General features: G+C 36.8%; 1 long non-coding RNA gene across 2 annotated transcripts; it reads left to right on the plus strand.

Annotated features, from left to right (window-relative positions):
• Positions 1-5,192: 5,192 nt before the first annotated feature.
• LOC115763148 lies at positions 5,193-7,695 on the plus strand. 2 transcript variants are annotated; one of them, XR_004017873.1, is made up of 4 exons: positions 5,193-5,372; positions 5,429-6,268; positions 6,906-6,968; positions 7,456-7,695. It is a non-coding gene; the product is annotated as an uncharacterized LOC115763148 (long non-coding RNA). The 2 variants fall into 2 exon arrangements; XR_004017872.1 differs by having other exon boundaries at positions 6,906-7,695.
• The last annotated feature ends 315 nt before the right edge of the window (positions 7,696-8,010 follow it).

Below are 8,010 nucleotides of genomic sequence, written 5' to 3' on the forward strand. Positions count from 1 at the left end.
GACATGGGTCAAAAATTACCACCTCCATAACTCGGTCAAATCTCATCCGATTTTCACGAAGTTTGGCTTTTTCTTCATGGTTTTCCCTCTAGATTAATGTGGCATTCAAATCTGAACAGCGATTTTTTGGTCGAAATTCATGTCCAAATCTTACCCCAAGATTCGTATCCAGACATGAGTCAAAAATTACCACCCCCATAACTCAGTCAAATCTCATCCGATTTTCACGAAGTTTGGCTTTTTCTTCATGGTTTTCCCTCTAGATTAATGTGGCATTCAAATCTCGACACCGATTTTTTGGTCGAAATTCATGTCCAAATCTTACCCCAAGATTCGTATCCAGACATGGGTCAAAAATTACCACCTCCATAACTCGGTCAAATCTCATCCGATTTTCACGAAGTTTGGCTTTTTCTTCATGGTTTTCCCTCTAGATTAATTTGGCATTCAAATCTCGACACCGATTTTTTGGTCGAAATTCATGTCCAAATCTTACCCCAAGATTCGTATATAGACATGGGTGAAAAATTGCCACCCCCATAACTCGGTCAAATCTTATCCGATTTTCACGAAGTTTGGCTTTTTCTTCATGGTTTTCCCTCTAGATTAATGTGGCATTCAAATCTCGACACCGATTTTTTGGTCGAAATTCATGTCCAAATCTTACCCCAAGATTCGTATCCAGACATGGGTCAAAAATTACCACCCCCATAACTCGGCCAAATCTCATCCGATTTTCACGAAGTTTGGCTTTTTCTTCATGGTTTTCCCTCTAGATTAATGTGGCATTCAAATCTCGACACCGATTTTTTGGTCGAAATTCATGTCCAAATCTTACCCCAAGATTCGTATCCAGACATGGGTCAAAAATTACCACCCCCATAACTCGGTCAAATCTCATCCGATTTTCACGAAGTTTGGCTTTTTCTTCATGGTTTTCCCTCTAGATTAATGTGGCATTCAAATCTCGACACCGATTTTTTGGTCGAAATTCATGTCCAAATCTTACCCCAAGATTCGTATATAGACATGGGTGAAAAATTGCCACCCCCATAACTCGGTCAAATCTTATCCGATTTTCACGAAGTTTGTCTTTTTCTACATGGTTTTCCCTCTAGATTAATGTGGCATTCAAATCTGAACAGCGATTTTTTAGTCGAAATTTATGTCCAAATCTTACCCCAAGATTCGTATATAGACATGGGTCAAAAATTACCACCCCCATATCGCGACCAAATCTCATCCGATTTTCACGAAGTTTGGCTTTTTCTTCATGGTTTTCCCTCTAGATTAATGTGGCATTCAAATCTCGACACCGATTTTTTGGTCGAAATTCATGTCCAAAGCTTACCCCAAGATTCGTATCCAGACATGGGTCAAAAATTACCACCCCCATAACTCGGTCAAATCTCATCCGATTTTCACGAAGTTTGGCTTTTTCTTCATGGTTTTCCCTCTAGATTAATGTGGCATTCAAATCTCGACACCGATTTTTTGGTCGAAATTCATGTCCAAATCTTACCCCAAGATTCGTATCCGGACATGGGTCAAAAATTACCACCTCCATAACTCGGTCAAATCTCATCCGATTTTCACGAAGTTTGGCTTTTTCTTCATGGTTTTCCCTCTAGATTAATTTGGCATTCAAATCTCGACACCGATTTTTTGGTCGAAATTCATGTACAAATCTTACCCCAAGATTCGTATATAGACATGGGTGAAAAATTGCCACCCCCATAACTCGGTCAAATCTTATCCGATTTTCACGAAGTTTGTCTTTTTCTACATGGTTTTCCCTCTAGATTAATGTGGCATTCAAATCTGAACAGCGATTTTTTAGTCGAAATTTATGTCCAAATCTTACCCCAAGATTCGTATATAGACATGGGTCAAAAATTACCACCCCCATATCGCGACCAAATCTCATCCGATTTTCACGAAGTTTGGCTTTTTCTTCATGGTTTTCCCTCTAGATTAATGTGGCATTCAAATCTCGACACCGATTTTTTGGTCGAAATTCATGTCCAAAGCTTACCCCAAGATTCGTATCCAGACATGGGTCAAAAATTACCACCCCCATAACTCGGTCAAATCTCATCCGATTTTCACGAAGTTTGGCTTTTTCTTCATGGTTTTCCCTCTAGATTAATGTGGCATTCAAATCTCGACACCGATTTTTTGGTCGAAATTCATGTCCAAATCTTACCCCAAGATTCGTATCCAGACATGGGTCAAAAATTACCACCTCCATAACTCGGTCAAATCTCATCCGATTTTCACGAAGTTTGGCTTTTTCTTCATGGTTTTCCCTCTAGATTAATGTGGCATTCAAATCTGAACAGCGATTTTACCCCAAGATTCGTATCCAGACATGGGTCAAAAATTACCACCCCCATAACTCAGTCAAATCTCATCCGATTTTCACGAAGTTTGGCTTTTTCTTCATGGTTTTCCCTCTAGATTAATGTGGCATTCAAATCTCGACACCGATTTTTTGGTCGAAATTCATGTCCAAATCTTACCCCAAGATTCGTATCCAGACATGGGTCAAAAATTACCACCTCCATAACTCGGTCAAATCTCATCCGATTTTCACGAAGTTTGGCTTTTTCTTCATGGTTTTCCCTCTAGATTAATGTGGCATTCAAATCTCGACACCGATTTTTTGGTTGAAATTCATGTCCAAATCTTACCCCAAGATTCGTATCCAGACATGGGTCAAAAATTACCACCCCAATATCTCGGCCAAATCTCATCCGATTTTCACGAAGTTTGGCGTTTTCCTCATGTTTTTCAGTCTAGATTAATGTGGCATTCAAATCTCGACACCGATTTTTTGTTCGAAATTCATGTCCAAATCTTACCCCAAGATTCGTATCCAGACATGGGTCAAAAATTACCACCCCCATAACTCGGTCAAATCTCATCCGATTTTCACGAAGTTTGGCTTTTTCTTCATGGTTTTCCCTCTAGATTAATGTGGCATTCAAATCTCGACACCGATTTTTTGTTCGAAATTCATGTCCAAATCTTACCCCAAGATTCGTATCCAGACATGGGTCAAAAATTACCACCCCCATAACTCGGTCAAATCTCATCCGATTTTCACGAAGTTTGGCTTTTTCTTCATGGTTTTCCCTCTAGATTAATCTGGCATTCAAATATGAATAGCGATTTTTTAGTCGAAATTTATGTCCAAATCTTACCCCAAGATTCGTATATAGACATGGGTCAAAAATTACCACCCCCATATCTCGGCCAAATCTCATCCGATTTTCACGAAGTTTGGCTTTTTCTTCATGGTTTTCCCCTAGATTAATCTGGCATTCAAATCTGAACACCGATTTTTTGGTCGAAATTTATGTCCAAATCTTACCCCAAGATTCGTATATAGACATGGGTCAAAAATTACTACCCCCATAACTCGGTCAAATCTTATCCGATTTTCACGAAGTTTGTCTTTTTCTTCATGGTTTTCCCTCTAGATTAATGTGGCATTCAAATCTGAGCAGCGATTTTTTAGTCGAAATTTATGTCCTTATCTGACCCCAAGATTCGTATATAGACATGGGTCAAAAATTACCGCCCCCATAACTCGGTCAAATCTCACCCGATTTTCACGAAGTTTGGCTTTTTCTTCATGGTTTTCCCTCTAGATTAATCTGGCATTCAAATATGAATAGCGATTTTTTAGTCGAAATTTATGTCCAAATCTTACCCCAAGATTCGTATATAGACATGGGTCAAAAATTACCACCCCCATATCTCGGCCAAATCTCATCCGATTTTCACGAAGTTTGGCTTTTTCTTCATGGTTTTCCCTCTAGATTATTGTGGCATTCAAATCTCGACACCGATTTTTTGGTCGAAATTCATGTCCAAATCTTACTCCAAGATTCCGATTTTCTCGAAGTTTGGCTTTTTATACCTGAACCCATTAAAAATGGGTATAAGGGTATATTGTATTTTTGCGAAAGCCAAATATATGTAACAGGCAGAAGTCACCAAACTTGACATATAGCTTCTAAAATAGACTATATATATGCATGTGATGTTGGAAGAAGAGGGTTCAGGGTATCCCCTAGTCGGGAGCTCCCGACTAGAACCTCTTACTTGTTTCATATTTTTCTCATTTTCCGCGTACAGAGTGCTTTTGCTTTTTCGTGTAGCACAAATAACCAAAAAGCCTAAAGCACACTTCGCTTCTCTCTCTACACCCACGGACACAGGCACACACTCACACGCCCACACATACACCCACCCACACACACAGCCTTACGCACACACATATGCAGGCATATAGCCACTTCAATTAGCGTAATTAATTCGGTCTTTTGGGTCTCAAAAAAAATGGAAAAAATAACCAAATATGACCTAGCCAATTCGGCAGCAAATGTATGACATAAATGGAGAGAGGCAGCGAGAGAGAAGGCAGAGAAAGCAATCGGCGTGTGCGATAGAGAAGTCGGAAAGAGATATGAACATTGGCGGCTTGTCCGGCACGGAAACCCGTTTCTGATGCCATCAGGCGGCCATCAATGAAACAACTGACACAGGTAGGAAATTCACTGAACTTGATGGTGCGATAGTTTTATGTACGCCGAAAAGTATGCTATGCTAAATTTTAATCAAAGTTAAAAGAGGAACTGACATCCTGAATGTAAAATTTAGTATTAAGGCGAATAAGAAACATTTTATCAGAGCGAGAGTGCGAAAATAAGTATACAATGAATACTGTACAACCTATACAGCTAACGTTCCAATTTTGGTGGTTCCAGCTCTTAAGATTCTCGTGATTTCATTGATTATATTTAGATGTTTTAAAATATAAAAAAAAAGCAACAGGAGGACGGGCATATGAACTAATCATCTCCTTGTACCAATACTTTATAGTCTCGGATATTTCTTTTACTACCTGTTATTTACTTTTACGTAGTTTCATTATATCATTATTTCTCTTAAAGGCTTAGAAAATAATAATAATCTAAGAAATTCATCATTCAAGGAATAATATAATATAAATTTAAATTATATTGAAAATTAGAGAATGCATTTTAAAATTATAAACCAAGAATATCTTTACGCATATACATATACTACCTTACCAACAATCAATAACAGTTTTGTATGTCTATTTTGAACATAATTCCATTGAAATAAAGTAGTTGCCTTTGAGACATACATCTATGGGGAAGATAAATTCATTTCCAAGTACAAAATTTCGAAAATATATTAGCAGAAGCTAATGAATGCGAAGTATGTAGAATAATGGATACTTCCCAATAATGGCCTTTCAGACATACATAAATGGGACGAAAAATACATTCTTAAGTATTAAATTTTCAAAATACGTAAGCACAAATTAAAGAAATGTAAGTTGCTAGAATAATGAGTAGTTTGCAATAATGAAACCACCGCAATCTTCAAGATATTTGCGCGAAATATTCGCATTCATTGCACATCATTTGCCCATTGAGGCATGAGGCAGTGGCAGAAGCAGTGCCCAGTTAACTGGGAGGCCAGTTCTTGACTGCGGCATTGGAGTTGCCCCAAAACTAATGATGACGTATCGATTGGTTTATCTGTTGGTCTGCTCAGCTGGCTTATGCGGCCAATGCAATTGGGGAAAAACTGTGTTTGCAGTTGGGGCAAAATCTAATGAATGCGCTCGCCGCGACTTCTGCTGACTCGCTGGACGTCGATTTGTTTTCATTTACTCAAGTAAATGCGACGGGCTGCTCGTATCTAGTATGAGGCTGAGTTCTGTCTCCAACGCGCGGAAATCATTAAAATTTTCCGGCATATTTGGCAGCATCAGAGATTGTAGCCGCAACAAAGGCGAAGGAATGCTTCACAAATTCAATAACCACAAAAGCTTTTTAAATTTTTTTTTTTCACCCTCATGGAAACTAAGCTACCCAGCCCCCTGCCCACCCTCGCACTATCCCAGGAAACTTCTTTTCGGCATTGAAGTGTTTCTTCTGCCAGGGCCCCGACCAAATCGCTTTTAGCCCTTTACGAAGTTAGGAAACGTTGGCCGGCGGTTTCCTCAGCTGCTTTTGCCGCTGCTGCTGCTGCTGCGGTTGATGCTGATGCTGATGCTGCTGCTCTTTTGCCATATTTTCCACTTTGCCTTTTGCGCGTTAACCCGGTTAACAAAAGGGCGCTGAATATTCCCACAGCTCAATCGAATTTTGCTCGAACCAATTTGTACGCAAATCATTTTATCGGCCACCGCCACAACAGCGCCACCTACCGCGGGTAATAGGTAAATATATGCGTTTGTCATTTTCGTATACCCTGACATTTAGACAGTCTATACGACTGTATATTATTGAACTCTTATAATCAAAAATTATATGAAATATGTCCATATATATTTAGTTTTATTATTTTATCCTCTCACCTATAATTATACCCTTTATATACGTTAAATAAGAATTGTAACCCATCTTTGTTTAATCTTAAACTTATTCACTTAAAGCACATTATATATACTAATTCAGTAAAAAGTTGGAAAACTAATCTAATTCTATATTTTAATGCCAAGTTTCTGTATAAAATAATAAACCAAACTTTTATGAATCTAACATAATAACATAAACTTAAAAAACCCTAATTTAGGCTCATATTTCAATGTAAAATAAATAAATCGGTAATTTCTTAAGAGCTTACATAATTTAATTAAAAATATATTATTATTATTGAAAGCTGTACATTAAAATATTTTTAATTTTGGTTTTATTAATTAAGTAATTTATTTATTAAGTAATTTAATGTTAATTCAACTTAAAAATACATATCTAATATTTAATTAATTAATTTAATTTAATTAAATACTAATTAGTACTGCTCTGAAGCGTATTTGCAATTCGTTTAACTGAATTTATTTTATTGTTTTTTAGTTTATTCTCAACTGTCATCCGGGCGACAATGGCCGCTGACAAGGACAAGGCGAAGGGTCATAAGTGAGTTGGCTGGGCTTGGGTCCTGTTCGGTCGTCCTGTTGTCCTGTTTTCCTTTTACATTTGCATTTGCCATAAAAATATGATTGTTGTGTTTTCCTTTATTACATTGGCTTTGTTTGCCGCACACCCTTTAGCGCCCCATTCGTGGCATTCGACTCGTAGTTTTGCTCTTGGCAAAAAAAAAAACGAAACTTGTTTATTTCTTTTGCTCCTTGGCTTTTCTTTTATTGATGTACAAAAAAAAAACCAAGAAGAACTAGAGTAAAACAAGCCACTTGAACATGGCCAGCGGGAATTGACGATTTATCATTTATGATGATGATGATGACGTATGCAGCTGGCTTTCTCTGCTCTGGGAAAGCGCTGTCCCAAACAACTTTTGGACTAATCTTCACAATTTCCCAGCAAAAATACATTTTTTTTGTGATACCAATTGAACAATTTGCATATTTATTTAAACTTTTTCTACTATTTGTTTTTATTTTAGATAGCAACTGGAGGCTAGTCGCTCTTTAAACGCTTAACACTTGGCTGAGGGTTGTGTTCTAAGTATTCAGGGATTTTCTTTTGAAATTTGGAATTTATTACAATGCAAGTGCGAGTTGTAAAAAAACGGACCACACAAAGTTGGTGCCTATCCGACCACAGGATACTTTCTTTTTAATTTTTCAGAATTTTCAATGTAATAGACTCGTAAAAAAATGGTTTAAAAAATATAAAGTTTATATGCAATAAATCAAAGACCACGTAAAGAAGTGGAAAATGTATTTGTATCAAAAAGGCTAATAAAAGCTAAAATAAAAATATTTATATTTTATATATTTTAAAATAATATGGACTCAAGATAATTATGTAGAATTCTATTTTCTCTACACTCTAGTAAATGTACAGACAGGCAAATAAATTACCTAATACCTACCTAATAACAATAATAATAAATAAACAAAAATATAAAAAAATACTAATCCAAAAAACAAAATAAAAAGGTAGCAGCCATACAACATTTTAGTTTTAGTATTGTATATTTAAATTTATTTAATTA

This window comes from Drosophila novamexicana, unplaced genomic scaffold, assembly GCF_003285875.2.
Source record: "Drosophila novamexicana strain 15010-1031.04,08,12 unplaced genomic scaffold, DnovRS2.1 tig00000689-arrow-pilon, whole genome shotgun sequence".
Classification (NCBI taxonomy): Eukaryota; Metazoa; Arthropoda; class Insecta; order Diptera; family Drosophilidae; genus Drosophila; species Drosophila novamexicana.